General features: G+C 47.2%; 1 long non-coding RNA gene across 1 annotated transcript; it reads left to right on the top strand.

Moving 5' to 3' along the window:
- The first annotated feature begins 11,518 nt into the window (after positions 1 to 11,518).
- LOC141726894 (uncharacterized) lies at positions 11,519 to 20,236 on the top strand. Its single transcript, XR_012577838.1, has 2 exons — positions 11,519 to 12,147; positions 12,182 to 20,236. It is a non-coding gene; the product is annotated as an uncharacterized LOC141726894 (long non-coding RNA).
- Positions 20,237 to 27,134: the final 6,898 nt, after the last annotated feature.

Genomic DNA, 27,134 nt, shown 5'->3' with positions numbered 1-27,134 from the left:
CTTGGCTGTTGTTACATGACCCTCAGTGTGTTCAGTCGTGTGCCTGTCTCCAAACTGCGACCCTAACATAATAGGGGCTGGTCCAAGACTTCCTGGGGGTTGGGGGCTGCCTGCTTTCCTTCCATTGTGGCATCAGGGAGAGCGGTAACATGCTGCAGGAGTTATGCATTTGGCTCCAGAACTTTTGCTAAGCTGCAATTCAGACTATGACCAAATCAGCCTGTTTTTCCTTGCTTCTGCTGGCTGCTACTTGGTAGTGCTGAGATCAAACACTGCCCATGAGTTTGCAAAAGGAGCAATTTCCTTCCATCCTTACCAGCACCAGCCAAGGGAAGGGTCGCACCCTTTTCTGCCTCTGCAGAGCCCACCAGCACCCCCTGCTAGCCGCAATTGGACTACTGCACCTTCCCTGCCTCATCTGAGCTGACAGCGCACCCTGCCAATTGTGGTTGCAACTACATCAAAGGGGAAAATGCTTGATGGGTGGGAAACCTCTGTTATTGTATTGTCATTTGGTCTGTTCTGTTATAGATATATATTCTAGTAAAGAACTGATATTTCTTTTCCTATATTTTTGCCTGGAAGCCCCATAATTTTTTTGAGTTATAATAAATTGGAGGGAGGGATGATGTTCTTTTCCATTCCAAGAAGGTTCCCACCTTCCTTGGAAGACATTTTCTTTTAAACCAAGACAAGATCCCAGAGCTGGATTCAGTACTCCAGGTGGGGTATCACCAGCACAGTAGAGAGGCAGAATCATCTCCCTTGACTGCCGGCCATGCTTCTTTTGATGCAGCCCAGCATACAGTTCACTTTCTGGGCTGCAAGTGTACATTGTTGTCTGAATATGAGCCAGCAGTGTGCCAAGGTGGCCAAGAAGGCCAATGGCATCCTAGCTTGTATCAGAATTAGTGTGGCCAGCAGGACCAGGGCAGTGATTGCCCCCTGTACTCAGCACTGGTAAGGCTGCACCTTGAATCCTGTGTTCATTTTTGGGCTCCTCACTGCAAGAAGGACATGAAGGTGCTGTAGCATGTCCAGAGAAGGACAACAGAGCTGGGGAAAGGTCTGAAGCACAAGTTATATGAGGAGCAGCTGAGGGAGCTCAGGGGGTGTTCAGTCTTGAGAAAAGGAAGCTAAGGGGCAACATTATCGCTCTCTACAACTACCTGAAAAGAGGTTGTAGCAAGGTGGGAATCAGTCTTTTCTCACAGGTAACAAGTGACAGGACAAGAGGAAATGGCCTCAAGTTGCACCAGGTGTCACTATCTGTCCTTACGAACAGGTGTCGTGATGGTTCGTGGGGTGATCTCAGGGTGCAAAAAACTGACACGGCACAGGCGATTTGCAGTAGTAATCAAACAAGTGCAATTTTATTGAAATAACCACAACAGAAATGCATTGGGGACTGAACCAGGGAAAACAGGAGAAAAGGGAAAAGAGGGAGGAAGAAGAGGAATGGGTTATAGCTACCAAACGTGGTGCTGCATTATCCTTTGGGGTCCAGCTCATGGAGTCCGCCAGGTCATGTCCAGGGAGATCTCAGAGGCACAGTTCATCTGGACCCTAATTATACTCTTTTTTGTTGGGGGAAGGGGGAATAAATTTCGCAACTGAAACAAAGGTCTTCAGGGGGGAAGTGTTGTGGTGTGTTTGTTTTACTCTCCCTTTGCTTGATTTGTTCTCCCTTTGCTTGAAGTTGGAGTGCTCTGTTCACCCCCATGTTGTAACAATTCTGCCCAGGTTCTCCCTCCTCTCCCAGTTAAATGTCAATCATTCTGGTCCCCATGGCGCCAAATGTATCCAGTTCTACTGCTCCCCGGTTACCCTGACAACTTAATGTACATTGTCCTGGTTTAGGACAAATTAGGGGAAATCTCCAAAAGGGAGCCCCCCAAAACAAAACAAACCTCCAACCACCCCTCCCCCAACACCGGGTTCAGGAAGGAATTTCTCGGAGGAGCAAAGTGGAAAACAAAACCTATTTATTTACAAGTAACAAAAGAACACTCCCCAACACAAGAAAAGAAAAGAGTCCAGACTGTGTTGTGAAGGGCGCTGAGCTTCTGTCGCAGGCTCCGGGTGTCCTGGAGCTCTCAGGTCAGGTCCAGAGCCGGTCCAGTATCTTCAGGGGAGGGTAAGTATTGAAGTTGGAGGGAGACGACCCACCTTGCGTTGGTCAGCCATCGACTCCGATTTATTGATCAATCAGGCACCTTTTATAACAGTGTTAATCAAGTTCATGCATATTGCAAAATCTGAGCTCACAATAGGTCAGAGATAACATACCAACCCCTCCTTATGTTTTCAATACCAAGATTTGGGTTCTCAAAATTATTCTTGCTTTCCCAAAACAGCCAAAGATAGAACATCCACTTGTTATGAGAAAGCTGCCTGAGAACTCTGATGTGCAAGGCTCTCAAGGCCTTCATGTTTGTCACTTTTACCTGTAATTAAAAATAACCTGAGAACCTCTGCTGTTCACAGAAAACGGCTGTGAGAACCTGCTCCTCACAGCTGCCTTCTAGGCCATCTCTGAAAAAATCTCCAACAGGTAAGAAAAAGGGAACAAAAGAAAAGGAAAAGAAAAAAAACAGCGCAAAAAGCAGAAAGCAAGCAAGCAAGCAAGCGGCTAGCCAAGCCAAGCAGCAAAAGGCCAAAAGCAAAAGTGCCTGGTCACACACTCCCTCCTCTCTTCCCCGCCCCGCCGCAGCAAGACGGCCGGGGGGGGGGTGGGGGGAGAAAAGGCACAGCTGCTAGACACAACACACGATATTGGGATAAAGGCTGTCACCCCACAACAATCCTTTCCCCTACTCCTCCCCAGGGCCCTGCCAGTCACTCCCTGCTCACTCCCTTTTCTCCAGAAGCTTCTCTCCAGGGCTTGGAGTGATTGGGTCAGGGACTGGGGCCCCTCCTTTAAGCTGTACCCATTGGTCTCCTGTGTATGTCAATCTCCTGTACCCCTTTGCCCCCTGGATTCCCATTGGTCTCTGTGCTGGTTCCACCCCTACTACCCACTACCTTTATAACCACATGTATCAGCTGTCAAATCCTCTTTGTTTTGTTGGCTCTCCTGGATACCATTAAAGCCGGACTTTGTCCCAAAACGGAGAGCGCTCTTTATTCCTGTTCATCGCAGCAATTCCGGGTCTTGTCCGCACCTGGCAGCACCTACAGCCATAGCGCTGGGTGACTGCTTGAGGCGCTCTCCCGAAGCCAAGCTATCGGGACAAGTGCCTCCCTGTGCTGCTAGCGGTTGCTGGCCGGCTAGCCTGGGCGATTGACACTAACACCACCGCCGCACCGCTGTAGTTCCTTGCGCCCACGCGTGGGGCGAAAAGGCGCGTCTCCTGGCATCGCTCTCGACTAGGGCGCTTTGCTTGTGGGAGCACCGGACCCTGCGGACGAGACCAGTCGGTCTCTCTGGGCGAGGAACTACCCTAGGGTGAGCAGACCCAGTTCTAGTGGGTAGCGCTCCCCGGGGAGGAGGAATGATAACTCTCGGCACCAAGAGCCATTCCCAGAGCAGGAACCCCGCCTCAGCTTTTCTTTTCGCCCGTGCCGGGTTGTGGTAAGTTCCCCTGTTACCCTCTGTCCTTTTTAGTCTCTTCTACCCCTCGGTACCTTTAGAGGGGAGGGAAGAAGCTGCCCGGTTTTTTCCCAGATTAGCTTCTCCGCGCAGCAGCCTGGGCGGGGCGGCTCTGGCCCTCCGCCAGTCCCTGTGCGCTGTCTAGGGGGTTGTGTGTTTCCGGAGCCACGCTCCTACGCCGCAGGGCTCCCGAGAGCCGCGGTACCATCGTGGGCGGCAGCAGAGTGTCTGCGGAGGGCATTTTGCCGGTAGTGGACGCGCTGGGGCAACGGCAGACCCCGCCGAGCAGCGCGGAACCGCTCCAGCCTTCCACACGGCGGCCACGTGGTGGTGGGGGGTGCAGCAGCCGTTCTTCGCTATTTTAAAACCTGCGTGGTTCCTCCGTCTCTCCCTGGCTGGTCCGAGGTGAGCTTTTTCGATTTTTCCCGCTGCGCAGCCCCTGGAAAGAGACCGGTGTAGGGCTCTTGCTGTTTTATTTGCCTTTTTACCTGAGGTGGTGGGAAATCTGAGCTGTATTTTTCATAATGGGTGCAAAATTCTCTACAGCTCAGAAAAGAGCCAAGAACCAAGTTGGGGGAATCCTTGCAGTTGGGGGGTACGATATTCCAAAGAAAGAGTTGAAAATGTTGGTTCGATGGTTGTTCTCTCAGTTTCCCGACCTCTCTCCTGACTTGGTCAAGGAGCCGCCTTTTGGGGAACTGTGTATGTCAAACTTGTTATGAACAAAAATTCAGTTGATTTTTTTCTGTGAGAAAAAAGCTACGACTATTGCTGGGCTGCTGCTTGTATTATAGCAATTACGGGTTGTTGTTGTTGTTAATAGTTGTTTTTGTATCAGTAAAGGCCGTGGCTGGGGCGAGGTAATGGCCCTTCTCCAAGACAGTAACGGGTGGGGACCTTCCCGAACAGTGGGGAGAAGAGACCTGGGGGGGGAATATGCAAAGTGACTCCAGGACCAGCATGCTGTGGGGGACTACGGCTCCAAACGTACTGAGAAGACCCCAAAAACAATGAGGCAAATAAGAGTTGAGAGACTGGAGTGATGTCTGGACATGAGGAGCCGAGTGCTGAGCCTGCAGAGATGCGGAACACCTTCGGAGTCCCTCTCGCCCTGACCATGGGAGTCGTCCCCAGCGCCGAGACTAAGGGGGGCGGGGCCGGGAAAAGCAACAACGGATGGGATCACCACGCCTTAAAGGCTCCCACGAGGACCTGATTCCCCAGCTTTGCCCCTGGTGGACAAAGCTGCGAATATCCTCCTCCTCTGAGTCGCCCTGGGAGAGACGACGAGAGACTGCAGCCCCGCCGAGCTGCCCAATCCTGAGCTGATCACTTATAATAAAAGCATTAAAAAGGAGAAGAAGTCTCCTGGCCCTGTTTATTTCAAAACTCCAGGATGCGATCAAGTCTGGAGAGACGTCGTTGGCCCAAATTATATTTTGGGTCTCAAAAATTAGCTCTGTCTTGAAATCCTATTCCAAAACTGAGAGACAGCCATAGAAATCCAGTTTATGCCCCAGTTTGTCCTCCACTCCTGTTCCTAGCCCTCCTTCCTCCCCTTCCTGCCCTCGTCGTGGGATTCTGAGAAGAGCAGCTCGCTCCAGCAAGGCGCAGGGTGACCACCATTCCCCTGGCTCTTCTCAGAAATCCCATTTCCCCCTGCCCTAGGAGTCCTGGCCAGACTTCTAGGGATTCTTCCCCTTCCCCCTCTTCCCAGTCCCCCAAGTCCCCGGTTAGAAGACCCTCTGTTCAGTTTCAGCTCCCTCCACAAGATGGCTCCCATGGAGCCCAAGATGGAGGGGACCACGTGGAGTTTCCCACCTTTCCTCCTTCTTCTCCCCACAATCCCTTCTTTCCCAGGAAAAACCCCTTCCTGCCTACAGACTCCTCCTCACAACTTTCCTCCTCCCAACTTTCCCTTGCCCCACCTCCGTCCGCTCCTCCCATTTCCTCTCCCATTCCTCCTCCCACTTCTCCTCCCCCACCTTCATATTCCACCACGCCTCCTAGCTCCACCCCTGGGGCGGAACCCCAACCATCTGGTTCCCCCGCCCAGTCCCTGGAACCGCCCTCTGCTGAACCTTCCGGCCACTCCCCTTCCTCTCCCTGTTCCGGTTCCCACGCTCCCCCTTCCGGTTCCCACGCTTCTGCCTCCGGGGGGGGCGGGTGGAGACCTGGGAACCGGAGCCAGTCACTCCATCAGTGGCTCCGGTCACATACCACCCTGAGGGAGAGGGAGGAAATTGTGCCCAGTGGTCTCCCTTGAGCCAGTTGCAAATAAAGGAGCTCGGCAAAGCGCAGAAAGACTACTCCTGGGAGAATGAATACTTCCGGGGGCTCCTGAGGAACACCTTAACATGATTAGAAATCACCCCTTTTGACCTCCGAGATATTTTCTCGTCCCTCCTAAATCCCACTGAGTTTGGGGTATGGGAGACAACGTGGGAAAAGGAGGTTGCAGAGCTCCTTCCCATCCTGTGGGATGATCCCCACACAGGGCAGGATCTGAACGGTGACATCCTCTTGATTGACCACCTGTGCAGGAAGGGAGACTTCACAGATGGGCACGTCCAGGCGAGGCTTCTCTCGCCTGCAACCCTTAGGGGGAGCCGGAAGGCGGCAGAGAGAGCTTTTTACAAACTCTCCGCAACTGTCCCCCAAATAACTTATTCTAAGATTTTGTAGTGGCCAGATGAACCATTCATTGTATTCGTTGAGCGTCTCCGGAAGGCGATTGAGGCACAGGTGGAGGGGGAAGAGGCCAAGAAGCAGCTCCTGTGGGAGGTGGCGACCACCAATGCTACCCCAGCCTGCAGAGATGCCATCTTGAGCCTGCCCAGAGATCGGCCCATCCCCATTCAGCGCATGATAGAAATCTCTTCCAACAAGGTTATCATTCCTTCCAGAGACCTCAACCAGCGGGTCAGACCACCGCCCCGCCGCGTAGCCGCTGCAGACGTCCCAGATGCCAACCCAGTGGACGCAGACACTGACTCTCCAGACTATCGGCCCAGACCAAACACCCCCAGGACAGTTCACAAGGGGAACTCCCCTTGCCACCTGTGTGGCAAAGTAGAGCATTGTTTGCCCAATTGCCCATTTAGGCGGGAATTCTGGGACTTTTAAAGGGCAAAGGGACTTCGGGGAAACTCCACCCCGCAAAAAAACTAGGAGCGGAGTGCAGACCCCCCCGCGCGATGATAAAAATAAGGCGGGTCAGATAACATCTTGCAGGGAGGGGAAAGGAGGAAATCCACCTGTGTCAAAACTCTCACCAGACTTCACCCTACCGGACTTGACAGGGTTGGAGTGCATCCAACCCAACCCAATTCTTACTACTTTTTCTACCATTGCTCCCTTCAGGTTGCAGCTTGCTCACCTGCTCCATCTACGGGACTCTGATTTCCATCTGGTGACCGTGTGCCCGGGGTGCCCCAGTAATTGGACGCAAATCGGATGTCGTAAGTATGTCGTGGTCGGAGACACAAAATCTCCTCCACCTGAATTGATTATTGTCCCGGGTCTTTTAACATCGGACCCGGGCAGATTTTCTATGGGGCTGTACTGTGTCCACTCTCCCCTCTACCTCCCTAAAGGCCAGGTGGTGGCTCAGGCCATTCCTATGCCTGAATTCGGCTCAAGCCCAAGGCTACTTTCATCACCTTGCCAGAACAATCCGCCTACAGTAGCCTGGGCTCAGGTCTTGGGGAGAGAAAAACCTCGAATAACCTGTCAACTCTCTAGAGGGGGGGATCACAAACCTGTTAAAGGTCTAGTGCGCACAGGGACAAATGTCACGATCATTCCCTCTCGGGAATGGCCGTCACATTGGGAGCTGCAGAACGTGGCCAGACACGTACAGGGTGTCGGAGGCATGCAATTGGCTTGTCAATCCAAGAGCATCGTGCAAATTAAGGGGCCGGATGGGCAATTGGCTTCGGTACGCCCATTCGTCTGAGACTATACGGAACCCCTGTGGGGGAGGGACCTCCTTGCCCAGTGGGGAGCCCGAATTGACCTTCCAGGGCCTCCCCAGGTTTTTTGGACAGCAATCACTGAGGAGCGCCCTACCTGGAAACTGAATTAGAAATCTGACAAACCAGTACAGGTAGCGCAGTGGCTGCTCAACAAACAAAAATTGAAGATGCTCAACGAGCTCATCAAGGAGCAGTTACTTAAAGGCAACCTGGTGGAGACCATGTCAGAGTGGAACTCCCCAGTGTTTGTCATCAAAAAACCCAACAGAGATAAGTGGCGACTCCTTCACGATCTTCGTCAGATTAATAATATCATTGAAGATATGGGTCCTCTCCAACCAGGGATGCCGTCCCCAGCGATGCTCCCCCAAAATTGGAATTTGGCCATTGTCGATATAAAAGATTGCTTTTTCCAAATTCCTCTCCACCCTGACGACGCCCCACGTTTTGCCTTCACAGGTCCTTCCATCAACCGTGAAGCCCTAAGCAAGCTCTACCATTGGCATTCCCTTCCGCAAGGAGTGAAAAATAGTCCCATCATCTGCCAATGGTACGTCGCTTCCTTGCTGTCCCCGATACGTACAGCCCTGGAAGATGTCATCATTTTCCATTATATGGATGATATATTAGTTTGTGCTCCGACAAACGACATGCTTACCCATGCACTTGACCTGACAATCAATGCATTGATTGCTGCAGGGTTCGAGCTCCAGCAGGACAAAATTCAACAGATACCACCCTGGAAGTACCTGGGTCTTGAGATCACTCGGTGGACCATTGTTCCGCAAAAGTTGGCGATTAAAACAAATATTAAGACCTTGGTAGATGTCCACCAGCTGTGTGGGTCCTTGAATTGGGTAAGGCCTTGGCTGGGCATTCCAACTCATGACCTAGCCCCCCTTTTTAATTTGTTGAAAGGGGGAGAGGAGCTTAGTTCTCCCAGGTCGCTTACCCCAGAGGCTCAGGCAGCGCTGGAGAAAATCCAACAATCTATATCGGCTAGGCAGGCCCACAGGTACCAACCGGGCCTGCCCTTCAGGTTTATTATTCTGGGAAAGTTGCCACACCTCCATGGGGTGATTTTTCAGTGGGACAATTCTATTAAAGGCAAGGACCAGGGCTCGGGGGACTCACTCTTGATCATAGAGTGGGTTTTCCTCAGTCACCACCGGTCCAAAAGGATGACACAGCCATCAGAGCTGGTGGCAGAATTGATTAGAAAAGCAAGATCGAGGATCAGGGAGTTGGCAGGTTGTGATTTTGACTGCATTCACATCCCCATAAAATTGGATTCGGGCCAACTAAAAAAGAGAACCTTTGATGAACTGCTGGAGGTTAATGAGATGTTGCAGTTTGCTCTGGATAGCTACACTGGCCAAATTGCTGTTGATCGGCCAGCCCACAAATTGTTCAATCAAGAGTTTTCCTTGTCTTTGAAAAGAGTCCAGAGTCGAACCCCTTTGAAAGCACTGACAGTTTTTACAGACGCGTCTGGAGCATCCCACAAGTCAGTGATGACTTGGAAGGATCCTCAAACTCAGCGGTGGGAGGCTGATGTTGCCAAAGTGGAGGGTTCTCCACAGGTAGCTGAGTTAGACGTAGTCGTCAGGGCCTTCAAGAGGTTCTCTGAACCATTCAATTTAGTTACAGATTCCGCTCATGTCGCAGGTGTAGTGTCCAGAGCTGAAGAGGCAGTTCTTCAAGAGGTGTCCAACATCCCTCTCTTTAATTTGCTCTCAAAATTGGTTAAATTAGTCTCCCACCGAGAGCACCCCTTTTTTGTGATGCATGTCAGGTCACACACCGACCTGCCAGGATTCATCGCAGAGGGCAATCATAGAGAGCCGATGCCCTAGCTGCTCCTGTCCAAATGGCCCCGCTCCCAGATCTCTTCGGTCAAGCTAAGATCAGCCACCAGCAGTTCCATCAGAACGCCCCTGGCCTGGTTCGGCAGGTCCGGCTTTCACATGAACAGGCCAAGGCGATCGTGGCGACATGTCCCCAATGCCAGTCCCACCAGCTCCCATCTATCAGCTCTGGAGCTAACCCCAGAGGCCTTTCCAGCTGTGAGGTGTGGCAAATGGATGTGACGCACGTCCCTTCTTTCGGTCGACTTTCTTATGTGCATGTTTCGGTGGACACTTTCTCCAGTGCAATCTTTGCTTCTGCCCACACAGGGAAAAGGGCTGTGGATGTGGAGAAACATCTTTTTCAGGCTTTTGCAGTCCTGGGCATCCCCAAGGTCATCAAAACAGACAATGGCCCAGCGTACAAATGCAGGGAGCTGAAGATCTTCCTGCAGCAATGGGGAATAGAACATAAAACTGGCATCCCCTATTCCCCGACAGGCCAAGCCATGGTTGAGAGGGCCCACCAGAGCCTCAAGAGAGTTCTAGAACAACAACATTTGGCAGTGAAGGTGGAGTCCCCTCACATCTGGTTGTCCAAGGCACTGTTTACAATTAACTTTTTGAACTGTTCCTTTGAGAATCTAAACCCCCCCAATCATGCGGCACTTTGGTCACCATGAGCAGCTGCAGCTGAAGGCCAGGCCTCCGGTCCTTATAAAGGATCCGGAGACCTGGAAAACTGAAGGACCCCACGATCTCTTCACCTGGGGGAGGGGGTATGCCTGCGTATCCACCCCCTCAGGCCTGAGATGGGTACCATCTAAGTGGGTCCGACCGTTCATCCCCAAGAAATCCAAATCGGTGAGAGTGGCGATGCAGGTCGAGGAGGCATGCTGGCGGAGGAAGGGGAAACCCGATCCCTTTTCTTCAGATACTGACCTTTTCTGAAGCCTCCCTATGGGCAGAACCAAAAAAACCCTAAACTAATCATTTTGCTGTTTCCTTTCAGTGACACCCATCCACATGGCCCTTGCTCCATCCATCCACCCCTCTGCTCCTGACTGCAGTTCTCTGGTCCTTCATACCACCCTCTGATCCCTGGATCGTTCCCCAGCCAAAAGCCAACGTCTGGCACACTCTCGCAAAGGTCCTTGGTCAAGACCACATCTGCCTCAACACCGCATCAGCAGAGGACCCGATGTCGTCTTGCCTTGTAGGGATCCCTCTCCCTCTCAATGAGTTACCCTCTCCTTTTAATACCTCCTTTGCTCCTGTAATGCCAAAAGAGTTGCTGCCTCCCCTGGTTTTGACCCAAGAGTGGGTTGGGAAAACGGAATCAAAGGACTGGCACCTTTGGATTCTGAACCCCTCGAATTTGAGTTGCTTGGCTCCTCCAATGCCTCCCTTTGTTTTCAATTTGTGTTTACCCTGGTCCCTGGGGACAAGTGCTTCCTAATGATGCGTCAGTTCAAGAAAGAATACATCGCTAGTTACTGGTGCAAAATAGTCGCACAAATACATACGGCATCCACCATTGGAGACAAACTCTTGTCCCTACCCTGTGGCATATTTTTGATTTGCGGAGACTGAGCATGGGCAGGCATCCCCTCTCACCTTATCGGAGGCCCTTGTACCCTCGGACGGCTGTCGCTGTTTACCCCCAACAAAACACATATTAATAATTGGAAATCTAAGAATGTCACACTGAATTCGGCCCACTCCAAAAGAGATATCAAGGATCTTGACCCAGAGTGTGACTCCGAAATTATTCATTGGTCGAAACCAAAAGGAGTTGCGATCACTGTGTTTTTGCCCTGGGTGTCCGCAGCTAAGGCCCTAGGTGAATTGGCCCACCTAGAGTGTTGGGTGGCTAAGCAAGCCAATTTTACATCAGGCGCTCTATCGGACCTCCTATCAGACAAAGAGATTACAAGGAAAGTGACTTTGCAAAATCGGGCAGCCCTCAACTTCCTCCTGTTGCTGCACAATCATCAGGGAAGAATAGTGTTTGAAAGGAGTGTACACAAAGTCCAAACTAGGCAGCAGGCGAGAGCCATTGTTTTCATGGTCCACTGCCTGCACCTGGGACATCCATAATGAGACAGAGTAATCCATCCTGAACTAGGTGAAGTGTCTGGGAGAGGTGAAGGGTCTGTGGAGCTAAAGCTGAAGGAGAGGCCGCGTTCCAGAGACAGCAAGGAGACAGAGAAAGAAAAACAGAAAAACCACGAGGTCAATCTGCCCCCGACTTAGGAATTCCTTCGATAAAGAAGAATTAGTGCTAAATGTCGTGTGGAATGAATATGTATGAACTTAATTTGAAACTGTATGCATATGCATTTGGAAGGCGGGATAAAAAGGGGACTCGGAGTCTCCAGGGGCACGCATGCCCTTTTGGGGAGTCTTGCGTCCGGCGCGCGTCGTAATAAAGCATACCGGGCTTTACAACTTTTACAAGTTGTGAGGTTTCTTCTTTTCTCCGCAAAACATTTTGGCGAGCCAAGGCAGGAGTTCTCTGTCCCCGCGGGGGCAGGGGGGATGGACGGACCTCCAAGGCGCGCCCCAGGATTTTTTCCTGGTGGGGCTCCGCTTGTCTCAACTTGCCACCTGCGAGGACAGACAACGACCCGCTGGCCTGCGGAGCAGAATACGGTATGTATGGGGCCCCAGGGGGGGGGGAGGAAGGAGAGAAAGGGAGTAAACCACCCAGAGACGTCTGGGTTCATGGGTTCAGCTGATAGAGCAGCTGTATTAGAGATGAGGTTCAGCTGATAGAGCAGCTGTATTAGAGATGGGGTTCAGCTGATAGAGCAGCTGTATTAGAAACGGGGTTCAGCTGATAGAGCAGCTGTATTAGAGGCCGGGTTCGTCGTTCTGATGGAGCAGACCGCTAGCGGCTTTGGGGGTAAGCCGGGTGAACCCGTGTATGTGTGTATTGAGGATTCATAGTTCTGATGGAGCAGAACTGGTGAGCCCGTGTGTTTTGTTTGTGTGTGTGTGTGATGTCCGGACACTGTGTTGCTGTATGGTTAATGTGTGTGGCCAGTGCACTGTGTTTGTGATCGTGCAGGTGATATGTGTATGGTGTATAAAAGAGAGTAAATCTACAGTGCCCTACAGTGCGGGGGGGGTCAGTACTCCCCGTGTTTGAAGCAGCCGAGTGAGGCCAGAGGCGCCGGCTGCAGCAGGCTGCGGGGGCAGGGAGAGAAGTGCCCCGCAGAGAAGTGAGTGGAGGAATGTCAGTGATGGTATTTATCGTGTTTGAATGTAGTGATTTGTGTAGATTTGGTACATTTTAACCGTGAGTATGAGCTCAGAGAGTTCCTTTGCCTTGGATGTTTGGACTTGATCTCTAGACTGTGTGCTGTTATTTTGATTGTGTCCAGGAAAAATTGATTTGAGTAAATGCCGAATTATGGTGTGCTGTGTTGTGTTGAGAAAAGTGAGCACTTTGAGAAATATGCCCTTTCCCGGTGATTTTGTGTGGTGATTTTCTTCCGCTGCATTGTGGTAATTTGATTCTCAGACTGTATAGTGGTGTTTGTGGAGATTTTAAGATTTTGTTGCAACAAGAGTAGCATTTTACATAGGAGAGCTATAGTACGGTGATTTATGTTTAACTTCGATAAAGTGAGTTAAAGGAATTCCAAGAATTCTCCCCCTCACAGCAATTCAAGCCTTGGCTCTAGTGAATTTGAGATAAGGCGGGGGGGGGTGCGTGTGTCTGTGTCTGCAGGTATATCAGAGTTTTGGCTGTGACTAGCACAGCCCTTTTGCAAAGCAGCAAAACAAGTGTAAGTAGACACAGTGCTTAATTAAATTGTGCAAGAAGAGAACTAGAAAAGACTGATATTTTGTAAAACAGAGTTTATATAGAAGGGATGAATGAGAGGAATTAGTTAATGAGACTTATGAGATTTATGAGACTTCGGTTGGTACTGCAGTAAGTCTTTACTGGAAACAATCCGCTGAAAGGATTTAAAGTTCTCTGTAACAAACAGAATAGCCTGCCTTTGTGAGCAATTTTGGGGAGCCTTTGGTACATCAAGAGGCTAGCAGGCTGTGTGAGGTGACAGTGGCTGCGCCCTGGGCACAGGGACAGCTCTGGCTGCCCCGTCTCCCCAGGGAACACGGGAATGGCCTGTGAGCAAAAGCTGGATGTGCAGGTATTATTGCAGTGCGGTGTTTATGAGAAACACTGGTATTGCTGTTTTGCTGTTCCAATAAGTGTCAGGGTACACGCCCCGAGTGTAAATTAAAGGTTTCTGGTCAAGCGGATTCAGAACCTAAGGTCTTAGAGCTTGTGTGTGGGAATTACATCTGATACCTGCCACCTGGAGCTGTGTGTATAGGAGGAAAACTGAGAAACTACTGTGAAGGTCTGTAAAAAGGTTTGAATGGAAGCGGGATAGGGCAAGGAGAAATAAATAATGAGAACTGACCAGAGCAAACAGGTTCCTAAATTAGCCCCTTTTGGGAGGGGCTCATTGGGAGGAGGTTGCCAGTAAGAGCAGCTCAGAAAATAAAAAGATTTATAGTGCTTCATTGCTGTTAGTACTGTTTTATAATAGGAAGATAAATGGGATAGTTTTTGTATGCTGAAATGTCTTTTGTTTTAAGAAATCACCCAGAATGACAAAGAGACTGTGAGATCAGACTGCTCTCTGGTCTTGGCCCCTGAAAAGGAAGACAAGGCAAAGAGAAAGCAAATCAAACATGTTGTTCAGCATGCAGCATAAGATAGCAACGTATGAAATCAGGCAAGGATTATCACGCTGAAATGCGAAGCAATCACAGTTCGCAAAATGAGTACATATGATTTGTAAAGGCTTCCTCCCAAGGTAAGGGAGGAGGGGTAAAGGTAACCTTCCCAAAAGGGAAGAATTTTGTCAGTACAAGGGTCATGTGTTCAGTTTTAAATAAAGCTTTAGTACCTGTGGAGAATGTTTATGTTGTAGTGTGGGGAATGAACAACTGGCCAGTCTGAAAAGGCATACTTTTGCAAACCTTTAAAGTAACATGTGTACTATGTGTACCTAAAAGCTTTTGTACAATTCGCTCAATTTGCTAAACATTCTCAAATGAGAAAAGTTACTCTGGAGGCAAATAATATAAAGATGTTAGGCTTAATATTAACAGACACTGAAATTAAGAAAGACATTAGTAAGGAGATATTAGAATAAGTAAATAAGTGTTTTCAAGGGTATGGGCCTCTGCTGCACCAGGGAGAGTGAAAGATGCTCCCCCATGGGATGCTCCCCCATCAAGCTTAATGAAAGAACACAACCAGTGAGAACTGAGTAGTACCCTCAAAAGGAAGGTAAGGAAGGAATCAGTCCAATAACTGGTAGTACTGGATTAAGGGCTGTCAATAAGATAACACAGAATTTGTACCCTGTGGTAGCAAATCCATAGACCTTACTAACTTGTTTAACACCTGAGCTAACCTGGTTCACTGTTTTAGGCCTAAGAGATGCCTTCTTTTGCCTCCCTATCCATGAAGCCAGCCAGAACATTTTTGCATTCAAACACAAGCTCACACAGTCCATGTGCCTGAAGGCTTCAAAATTCTCCACTCCGATTGGAGAACAGCTTGCAAGGACCCAGAGTCCCAGGAAGCTCCACAAGAGGAAAGGAGGCTGTTGCAGTACATAGATGATCTTCTAGTAGCCACTCGGACGAGGGAAGCAAGAGAAGCCTGGACGGTAAGCCTTTTGAATTTCCTAGGACTCCAAGGATGCAGAGTCTCAAAGAAAAAGGCACAGGTAGTGAAACAGAAGGTAATCTACCTGGAGTAAGAAGTGAGTGCTGAGCAGCAGACTTTAAGGCAGGGAAGCCCTATGCCAAACCCTGAACCCCAGACAACGAAAGAACTCCAAACCTTCTTAGGCATGGCAGTGTAGTGCCAGCTGTGGGTTCATAATTGTGGACTGTTCTCCAGACCCCTCTATGCTCTTATTGCCAATGGGAACTGAGATCTCCAGTGGACAAGAGACACCACACGGGCCTTTCACCAGCTAGAGAGTCCCCTCATGTTGGCTTCAGCTTTGAAACTTCCAGATGTAAGTAAAGCATTCTTTCTATTTTTCCATGCAAGGAATTGCTCTGGGAATATTGGCTCGAGACTTGGGTCCATACCGGAGGGCAGTTGCTTACCTCTCTAAGCAACTAGATGCAATAGCCAAAGGATGGCCAGGTTGCCTCAGAGCTGTAGCAGCAGTTGTGCTGAACATTCAAGAGGCACACAAGTTTATCCTGGGACAAAAATGACTGTGCTAGTGTCCCACACAGTGTCTGCAGTACTGGAAGTAAAGGGTGGCCACTGGCTTTTCACCAGAGAGGTTTCTGAAATACCAGGCCATCATGGTAGAGCAAGATGATGGAGAGATAGTGGTGACTAATATTGTCAACCCAGCTTCTTTTCTCAGTGGAATCAAGAAGAAGCAGTACACCATGATTGCCTAGAGACCACTGAAGCTACCTACTCCAGCCGCCCAGACCTAAAGAACACTCCTCCGGACGATGCAGAGACCTGGTTCACTGACAAGAAAGCGACATTGCAAAGTTCACAGTGACTACCTGCAGAGAGGTAATAGAGTGTGGACCCTTACCAACAGGTACCTCTGCACAGGATGCTGAGATAAATGCATGGACCCATGCCTTAGAAACAGCAAAAGGCATTCAGAGTTGTGCATGCACATGGAGCCATCTGGAAGGAGAGGGGACTGCTGACCTCACAGGGAAAGAAGAGACAATCCAGCTGCTGGAAGCAGTTCGGCTACCTGAAAAAGCATATTAAGGCACACCAGAGAGTGAGCTTAAAATTGGAGGAAAGAAATGAGCTGGCGGATGGAGAGGCAAAGAAAGCAGCAAAGGGTGAGGTACAGATTTTCCTCGAAGGTAAGCCATAATACAATAATACTAATCAAAAGAGACGTACAACTGCAAGGGGTGGGCTACCATTGAAAGAGAGCTAGTAATCCCCTCCCATTTTCGTGGTTACTAGTGAAGGAAGGGCACTAGAAAACACACTAGGGCCTAATTACTTAAAGCCTTTTATAGAGTGTGGCTCCTTTCTCAAAATGACCGACGCTGCTCCCTGTCCCCGCCCCCTCCCCGGGTTCCCACGGTGGGGACACACCCACTGCCTGTCCCCAAACCTGTAGCTGTGATCCCAATGCTTCTGATTCAAGGGATACAGAGCAGGGGACAGCAGACCCAATGCATGGTGCCATGTTGTCACTGGCCCCTGTTACGTTTCAGCCTGCAGCTCAAGCAGGAGCAGCCCCAACTGCTAATTGGAGTTCTTTTGGACGCTGCGAGTGATACAGAGTGCACTGGAATGAAGTGTTGACTTTGAAGTAGTAATTCCCACAGGCTTTCTAGAACACACATCTGATTGAAAGGACTGTTGTATCATTGTCAGGAATCTACATGCCACTATCACTCAGGTGAGCTGATAATGTGATCCTTGCCTCCAGACTAACCTCAAAATACCCCTGGGCCAAAACTTGGTCAGACTGGGAGAGGCCATGGGCCTGTATAGCAGTGGCAAATCAACTTTTCAGAACTCCCAAGGAAAGGGGGGTATCAGTATTTACTGGTATTAATAGATACATTTTCAGGGTGGCCAGAAACATTCCCCACCAGAACTGTCAAAGCTCAAGAGGTGACCAGATCATTTTTACAAGAGATATTACCACGCTTCAGAGTTCCAGCCACAATATCCTCAGATAAAGAATCACCTTTCATTTCCAAAATAGTGCAACAGATTAGTAGCCATCTGGGCATAGATTAAGAACTTCACACCCCATACCGCCCCCAATCAAGCGGCCAGGGGGAGAGAATGAATCATTTGATTAAGCAGCAAATCATAAGACTGGGGCAAGAAGCTCTTCCACTAGCACTTGCAAATTCAAACTAAACCTTTTGAGCTAAAGGAATGCTGAATCCTTTTGGAATGCCTTATAGAAGACAATAGAATACAAGGGGAATGTCCAGAATGTCCACTTACATGGTGGCATTAAGCAAACAGCTCAGAGTAATTGAGAAACTTGTGGCTGGAACTCGGAGCAGGGAGTTGGATAGCCTGGGGTTGATGTATATGTTAAGTCTCTTACAGAGAAGACTTCGGAACCACAGTGGGAGAGACCACTGCAAGTACCTCTCACCACCTTCACTGCAATCAAAATCAAGGAGCAGAATGCTGGATCCATCACTCTCGGGTGAAGAAGGCCCAGAAGCCCCTTCAGGAGTGACACCAGGAGACAATGAACTGAGACTAAAACTTATTCGGGCAAAATGAGTATATTGCGGTCGGGAGTAGCTCATACTTTAGTGTACAGAATTGTTTTGTATGGAATTATAACTGAAGTTTTAGAACTAGAGAGTACCTCTACCCAAAGCAATGCTGAATGGCCTTGGTCCCTGGCATTTAATCAGTATACTGGATCCATAGGAAAACCTTCTGAGATAAAGAAGGTTTATATTAAACATATCTACTGTAGTAATCCACGAGAATCAAGTATGTGAGGAGTAAGAATAGCAAGAACAGGAGCTGTGAACACTTCAAGGAATCTGAAGCGAAGAAATCAAAGTAAAGTGCTTAGTCATCAATAGGATGGCTTATGAGAGACCAGATGTAATTAGTGTCTGAACCTCCCCTGGTGTATATGAACACCAGGAAGTCTGTGATAACCTAAGTGAATCAGACAGTTGGTGTAATTTCACCCTGATACAGCCTGTAGGCAATGAATTTAGGCTCTTCTCTCAAGATTTCCCCTCCATTATCTTCTGCCCTGAACACAGTCCACAGCTTGATCTTAGCTAAGGGCAAGGTGGGTGACCAGGAGAGACATTCCTGCTTGCCACACATCTGGGAAATCAGGTGCTTTAGAGAGAGAGAGAGAAGTTAGATTCCCTGAAGTCTCTACATTTCAGAACAAACATCTGTCTCAAGTATGACCTAAACCTCTGTCAGATACACTTGTGAAGTATGTCTGAATTTGTAGTATGAGCCCAGCACATCCCTCTGGCAGGGAGGGATGATCATGGACAGAAAGCAGTTCCTGTTCCCCATAACAAACATCTAACTGGCATATTAGGGACAAGATTAGGAGTTTTAAATAGAATTGATTCAGAAATACTGATGAATAAACTGGCTGCTGCAGCAGGTAGCCTAACAAAATTGAAGCAGCCTTTATAGTAATCTCTACTGGCATTAGGAACTAGCCAGTGACAGATTTCAAAAGTACTGCCAAAGTAAAGAAGTATGAACAGGCCGGGGACCAAGACCACAAATTGATAGTAGAAGCACTTAGTATAGTTCAAGATAATGTGTCTTTAGCTTTCAGTTGTATACAAGCACAGTTATGGATACAAGCAACAGCAGCTCTGATCATATAGGAAAGGGGTGAAGGTAATTTTCCAGCTGAAATTCAGAAAATTGAATGGGATAATGCAATTGATTTTGAAAGGAAGTTTTAATCCTGGTGGACTATGGTGAATTTCACCTATGATCCTGTTTCTAATGTGGCCACTGCCTTTTTGCTTACATTATGTAATGCCACTGTTTATGTTATCCATCCCATCATTGCCCTAAGATTAAACCATGAAGAAACAACACTCTATCCTTCAGAACATAGAGTGTGGGCACAAAAAGATGAATGAAAAGTGGCAGGTAGTAAACTTAGAATCCTGCATTACTAGAGAACAAATGGGATTCATTTGTGAAAGCAATACTGCTAATGCCCAGGATGTGTTTGGACACTGAACAGAGTATTTGTCACTTTGAAATTCATCCAGTCACTGACCAGAAAACTGTGCTCGTATATACTGGAAAAGGGTGTATGTTTGAGAACTGCTTGTGCTGCTGTACAAATTAATAGCAATGATGTTATTCTGTCTAGTAGAAACCATTCTAATCTCTGTATTTGTATTTGTAATTTTGTTAAGATTATTGGGTGTGATTTTTCATATTTGGTACCAGTAACATCCCACCAGCTGATTACAGCCAATTACACAATGTATCACAGACTACCACCTACCCCTATCGGGGTGAACCTTACATTGGTAAAACAATTAATTAAGCACCAAGACCTATTAGAAGTCTTGAAAGAAATCCGAGAAAGTGGAAAGAAAACCTTAATTACTGTCCAACATGGTACAAAAGAAATAACCAGAGTTCTACAAAGAATAAAATACGGATAATCACTGGTGAGATGTGATCTTTGGGTGATCACCAACTGCAAAATGGAATCTTTGATAAGTTGTGCCACCCTATTCTAGTTTTACTAATATTAGTTGGGATAAGCTTAGGATTATCTATTACATTGTTAATTTGGAACTGGAGAATGCTACAACGAATAGCTGTACTAACCTCTTTGTCGAATGTACATGGTAAAGCGCTAAAAGACACTTATTGTCGTGGAAATTTTCCTTAAGTAAAAGAATTTACTTATTTCCTAGGAAAGGGGGGAATGAGACAGAGTAATCCATCCTGAACTAGGTGAAGTGTCTGGGAGAGGTGAAGGGTCTGTGGAGCTAAAGCTGAAGGAGAGGCCGCGTTCCAGAGACAGCAAGGAGACAGAGAAAGAAAAACAGAAAAACCACGAGGTCAATCTGCCCCCGACTTAGGAATTCCTTCGATAAAGAAGAATTAGTGCTAAATGTCGTGTGGAATGAATATGTATGAACTTAATTTGAAACTGTATGCATATGCATTTGGAAGGCGGGATAAAAAGGGGACTCGGAGTCTCCAGGGGCACGCATGCCCTTTTGGGGAGTCTTGCGTCCGGCGCGCGTCGTAATAAAGCATACCGGGCTTTACAACTTTTACAAGTTGTGAGGTTTCTTCTTTTCTCCGCAAAACAATCTTGCTTTGGGCAGCTTTCCTTCCCCCCCCACTGCACACCTCCCCCGAGCTGGGGGTTTCAGTCCCAGTCTCTGGAAGAAGGTGAGAAGGGGCCTTCTCACATAGGGATTTCATGTCTCAGTCCCTTGATGAAGAGGCTTCTTACATCTCTACTTGTCTGTCACGATGGTCAAGGATGGGTGAGAGGGGTCTTCTCTTGGAAGAGGGAGCGCCCCAAAGCTCAAATCAGCCAGGCCGAGAGGTGGGGAGGATTCCAGAGCTATTGTGCAAAAAGGGCAGGATGCCGCTTTGAGCTCAGTGTAGCATATAGCAAACAACACCTGTGGAAACAGTAAGCTAGCAATACCTTCAAGCCTCAGGCACATGACTTTCTCCCCCACTGGTCCAGCAAACAGGAGTTTTTAATTTTTCAGTGGTCTCTCTCCATGACAGTCATGAGGCAAATGAAGGATATTTCGGACAGACTCTCAAACCAGGGGAGGGCTCAAGTTGTTCCAGGGGAGGTTTAGATTAGATATTAGGAAACATTTATTCACTAAAAGGGTGTTCAGGCATTGGAATAGACTGCCCAGGGAAGTGGTAGAATCACCATCACTGGAAGCATTCAAAAGGCCTCCGTATGTGGCATTTGAGGACATGGTTTAGTGATAAACACCGTGGTGCTTGGTTAACAGTTGGAGTCAATCATCTTAGAGGGCATTTCCTGTCTTTGTAATTCAACGATTCTATAGGTAGCTCATGTCCAGTTTTTCATCTACCAGTATTCCCAAGTCCTCTACAGGGCTGCTGTCAATACGTTCATCCTCAAGAAGTCCAGGAAGATTCTGGCTATGCACGTATGTTGTGAACTGAATATTAAATCTGGAGTGATGCGTCATTTCTAGCCCTTAGGTTTGTTTTTAATTTTTATGACTTTTTACATGTGTCAAACAGCTCCTGTGGAGCCCCTGCAGCTTAAGGCTGCTGCTGCCATTGCTCCCCTAGTGTGTGAAGTACAGGGAGAGAAGTCTGGCCTGGGGAGCCTGGTAGTGCCCTGATGGAAGGGCACCTGTGAGGGGCCTATTTGTGCTGATGGGTCTGAGGTACAGGTACTGCTGAGGAGGTAAGAGAGCTCCTTATGGGTGGTTATATTGTCCACAAAAATCAGATTCCTTGCCCTGTGTGCAACAAGCCAATAATTATGTACTTGAGAGAGTCTCAGTTTGAAAAGACAGGTGTCTGCCAAGGAAGGCAGGAGCCTCTCTTGAAATGGAAAATGTAAACCTCCTCCCTCCGAATTATTAGCATTTTGAAATTAAGGGGTTCTCAGGCAAAGATATGGGAGTAGAAATAACAGTTCTTTTATTAGAAAAAGTAATGATGGAGTAATACAAAACAACACTGACAGAGTCAGAATACAACCTGACACCCTGTTGGTCAGGGTGTTGGTAGCAGTCCGATTAAATGGTGGCTGCAGTCCTCCTGGAGTGACAAATGTGGTTCTGTTGAAGCAGTGATCCTGTAGGAGGGTGTAGTTTTTCTCTGAAGATCCAGTGGTGGTGTAGATGGGCCTGGTCTTCCTCTGGGAATCCAGTGGGAAAAGGCTGCCTATGGTGTTCCAAATCTCCAATAATATCCAGGTAGGAATGCTTGGCTCCTCCCTCTGGGCACAGCATCTCACAATGGGATGATGTAATTTTATCAGTCATGCAGTGACACTCAACGGCCCATCAAAAGAAGATATTTCCCGGAGGGTGGATTGGTTGTGAAAGAGATAAAGAAAAACCGCCCCACCTTGATGTTGCGTCCTGATTGCAAGAGGGACGGTTGCTCGCACGCCCCGATCTCCTTTTGCTTTCAGCATGCGCACCAGGAGTGGCCGTGCCCCACCTCTGCCACCGGCAGGCAGGATTGCGGTTCGACCAGTGGCAGGGATCCTGGACCGCCAGGAGCAGCCGATAAATGTGGACGCACGTCGAAGGACCGGGGCAAAGGAAAAAGGAAGGACTGCTTACTTCTCTGAGCTGCCTTTATTCTTTCCTGTGGCGGGAGTAGCACGGAGGCTGCAACGCAGCATGGAAGTAGGGCAAGTGATGCAGCACCGCGCGGGTGCGGGTGGGGCAGCGGCAAAGAGTGGGAAACAAAGAAAAACAGTGGCTTTTATGGAGGGGGGGGTGGATTCCTGGGAGGAGACCGTCTAACAAATCAAGGGCTAGATAGGAGGGGTCTGGGGGGACAAATGTAAAGATAATACCAATAAAAAATGGAAAGGGAAAGGTACATACCAATGAGAGAAGGGAAATATCATAACTGACAGCAAATCTTCTGGATAAATGGGTGTAGCAAATTATGACAGGCTGCAGAGGCAGGATTTTGGAGGATAGACAGGGAAGAATCTGGAATTATCATAACTGCCACGGGGAAAAGGCAGGAAGACAGGTGGTAAACAACTTCAGGGAGAGACTAAACATCAAGCCCTCACTGCCACAATACCTGGTTTTAACTGCCCCACCTCTAACAGATGGCAGTACAATTGTGAAAAAAAGAGTTCACTCCTTAGAATTTTTAAAATTTTAATAATAATAGGATGAAAGAAGGACAACATTTCCAGCACTCGGGTGCTTTTGCAAACGGCCAAAGAGCACAAAAACCCCCCTTAAAATCATGTTCTCTATACATGATTACATTGTTGGGATTACATGTATATTCATTAGCTTATACATTATTTAAACATTCCTAAGAGCTTTTGATGTTGCAGGGTCTCTTCGTGTTTAGGTTTTCCATCTTGACTTATCTGTATGACATCCTGAGATCAAGTCAATAAATTTTATTCCTTCCCGTGATTTCATCCCTGTTGTTTCACACTTTTCTGATAAGAGGAGTTAACAAGCTCCTTCCCAGTCTCCTCCAGTGCTCTGTCTTGTGTTACTGTTATCTTGTCACTTGGATGGGTCAATCAGTGGATGGTCTTGCACTGTTTTCTTAGTTACACAAAAGCTTTTTCACATCTTATGTTTTGCTAAGGTCTATAGTACAATACGTCCATCACACTACTATTTCTATGAGCAATACAGTACACACTTAAGCTGATGGATTATACTGAGTCAAGGGGTTGAGCTAGGAATGCAGCTAAGATAGTGAAAACAATATATTTTAATTAGGATCTTAAATGAATTAAGGGGTTAAGTAAGAAATGTAGTTAGTAAAGATTATACATTTTGATTAGAGCTTAACAAGGAGATTAATTGATACCAGGAGGGGATAACTGAAGCAAAGTTAGGCGTGACAGGGGATACATGAAGTATTGTAAAAGGGCAGGAACTATAAATACAACTGGCTTCTGAGAATAATTGAACTATGAGGAGAGGTTTGGACTGTGACCAGCAGGTCAAGAAGCCCTGCCTACTTGACATGGGTGAAGAGTTTACTATGAGGAAAACGTCTTACTTCCTCTTCAAAGAACCCACTGACCCATTTCAGAGCCCACTGACCCAATTAAAGAGGACAATTGTGCAGCCATAATAGGCATTCAGCTAATTATAATACGGTGTGGGGACAGATAATAATAATGTATTAGGCATCTTGGAAACCATCTGAATATGTAAAACCTTTTTGGATAAGTAGAGAGCCAGAGCCTGTGACTCTTCGTGCATGCCTTTGGAAAATATTCTGCATGTGTCCAGCGCTGCAATAAATATACCCTCTTTTCAACTTTAATTAGTTGAAGAGTCATCTGTCCATGCTTCTATATTACATTAACAAGCAGCTAAAAGGTTATAATTTGTACCATATCTAGATACTTATGATCAATAACAATATGCAAAAGCTAATCCATAAATGCAAAAGCCAATATTATCCGGTCATTTTTAAAAGAACACACACCCCCAGCTACACCCCACATTTGCAACCTAAGACAGAGATACATTGATTATTTATTTCAGAGTTGTGCAAGCCTGGGTGCCTGGTGGTATTCCACAAATCAAGCACACCAGCTATAAGAACTTTTTACTATTTATACATTTTAGCACACAAAGGAATTGGTGTTCATTGGCTACAAGTTACACATTTCTCTTACTAATTAGTATTCTACCCTCTGTTGGTTAATATTTCTCTCACTTCTCATGCCAATTAGGCCATATGCTCAGTCTTCCTCTTCTTTTGGGTCAGTGATCTGTGAGTCAGTGGTCACAATCTCCCCCTGCCAGAATTACCTTTGTAAGAAATGACTACTCACTTAAAAAAGAAAAAGGTTTATTCAACCTTGACAAAAAATACAGCAAAAGGACTAAATAAGGAAAAACAGGCCTGGGAGTGTGGGATTCACATTCTCTGAACCTAAGAGAAGCAGTGAGAGAAGCAGAGAAGAGAATGATCAAAACAATTCTTACCTCATTTGCTACGCCTGTGTTTGTGCACAAGTGGAATGCATTATGGAAGATTGTTTACCTGAAGGTGTTTGGTAATTGGATTCTGGTGTGAGTGTTTTGTTTTCTTGACCGATCTCTGCAAGCTGTATCCTGACGGTCGGTCAGGAGACAGTCACGAGATTTTGTGCAGTTGAGTTCTTGTGCAGTTTCAGTTTAGAAGCAGTGTAATATAGAGTAACATAGTATAGATAATATAGTATAATAAAGTAATTAATTAGCCTTCTGATATCATGGAGTCAGATGCATCATTCTTCCCAGACATTGGGGTTGCCTGCTTTTAAAATATGGGAGCTTCCCTCGCAGCTGCCTACCACATCACTGGCTCATCTTCAAGATTAATGCTTCGTGTTTTATACCCCTGGGAGTTGCATCAGCCAACCGTGGCCCCTCCCCCTGGCCCATCCCAAAGTCTTTCAGTCAACTCTTATTTGATGTTTATTGGTGGAGACTGCTTTCTTGCAACTTGATGTGATGGTCAGGTGTTGTCATGCTGTGCCCCCCCCCCCCTTCCCCCAGCAACAAGCTTTTGTACATGCATTCTTTCTACCTGTCCTAGATGACTCAGGCTGTCTGATGGCAACAATACAGAAGGGGGAAAAGGGGACTATGAGGAGAACAGAGGACATCTAAACAACAAACTATAATAACATAATTATACATCAATAAAGCTTCTCTTAATATTCAGACAATATTCATCCCTTAATTGTGAGAGCCAATGATCTCATTATCCATCTATAACAACTTTTACCCAGTCGGAGCTGATTTCAACACAGTTGCTGAGCTGGCTTTATTAGTTCCTTCCTTTTCTTGGGAGTTCTGCCAAATATCCTTATGGCCTGTAAATTCTGCATTCTTTGTGTCCACTATCAGGGATACATCCTTCTCCCCAAGCTTTGGTAACCTCCCTCTAGGTCTGAGATCAGTGAAGCATGTCAAGCCCTAAACCTCAACAAGGCAATTCTACCAACAAGCAATTTGTTTTTTAAACACATGGGCATTACTTAGAGCTTGTTAGCTGATCTCTGTTTCACAGATTAAATCTCCCTTCTTGTTGATTAGGCTTGAAAATATTCAAAGAATAAAGAACATCCTTTTTAAAGAAAATTTTACATGTTACACATTTTGCAGCAGGAATGTGCTTCCTGAGTGGTTGGTGACCCTTCACGCTAGTGCCTCTGAGAGAGGCAGTGACACGTTGAGAGACGGGACTGACTGTGTGTGGGTGCCCCTGAGGGGGACAAATCCCAGAATTTTCTGAGTTGAAAGGGACCCACAAAGATGATCTAATCCACCTCTTAAGTGAATGGCCCATATGGGGATTGAACCCACCACCTTGGTGTTATTAGCACCATAATCTACCCCCCATCTCCAGGCATGAGGCAACACCTGGTGAGGCCTGTGTGCATGTGTCCAGCAGTGAGCCATGTGGAAGCAGAGGACTGGAAGGGTAAAGAGCGTTCCTGTGGCAATAGGAAAGATGAGTGCTAATGTCTTTACAAAAAAAATGGATGGGTGAGGGTCTTTAGGAGAAATGGGTGTTAATGTCTTTGAAATGGGTCTTAATGTCTCTACCAACCTAGGGCTGCCCAAGTTTGTTACAGAACCCAGACAGTTTGACTACAGTTTGAACTCCTGAACTTTAAGGTAGTAGACAAATGAGTCCATGTAAAGTCTACTGCAGAGCCCAGACAGTCTGAACTTCGAGTGGATCCACAGAACTCAGATAACCTGAACTTCTGAACTTTGTGGGAAAATGATGATACATGTTCAAGGCGGTGAATATGTGGTATTGAATCCTAAGTGGTATGCAACAAAAGATTAACCACAAGTGTTGGGAGTTTGGCTGGCTAAAGACTGGAAAAGTACAAAACCGTGGCTAATTCCAAGTCCTGCACCTGCAAAGATAGTGTGTCCTTGGGCCTAGCTGTAGTAGGATAACAAATAGTGAAAGAGACATGAGAAAAGAGAGATGTAACCCCTAAGGAATGAGGAAGAGCTCATGGTATAGTTTGACCAATAGATTGCTTGGCTTACAGAATATTCATAAGCTTATTATTTGCTGTATAAGTGTTTGATGCTTTCTTCAATAAACTGGACCTGTTGGACCTGTGATGAACCACCTGGTGTCCTGGTCCCCTTCCTACGACACACAAGTAGTACTGTAACAAGATGTGCAGGTAAAGCAAGCAAGATAGCAAAGCAAGCAAGATAGCAAAGCCAGTGAGATAACAAGCACCAACCAAGAGAAAGATAGCAAGATTTAAAGGAACTTGCAAAATTAGCTAAAAACAAGTTAGACTGAAAAACAAGAAGTGCCAGGCACGCACTGAAGGCAAAAAGTTCAAACATGAGGAAGATTACAGAAGCCTTCATCAAAAGACCACCAGAAGACTGACTATCACCACAGAAACAACAAACTGTTGTAAAACCATGACA

The sequence above is a fragment of the Zonotrichia albicollis genome, chromosome W, assembly GCF_047830755.1.
Source record: "Zonotrichia albicollis isolate bZonAlb1 chromosome W, bZonAlb1.hap1, whole genome shotgun sequence".
Taxonomy (NCBI): domain Eukaryota; kingdom Metazoa; phylum Chordata; class Aves; order Passeriformes; family Passerellidae; genus Zonotrichia; species Zonotrichia albicollis.
This window is presented reverse-complemented; position numbering and strand designations above follow the sequence as displayed.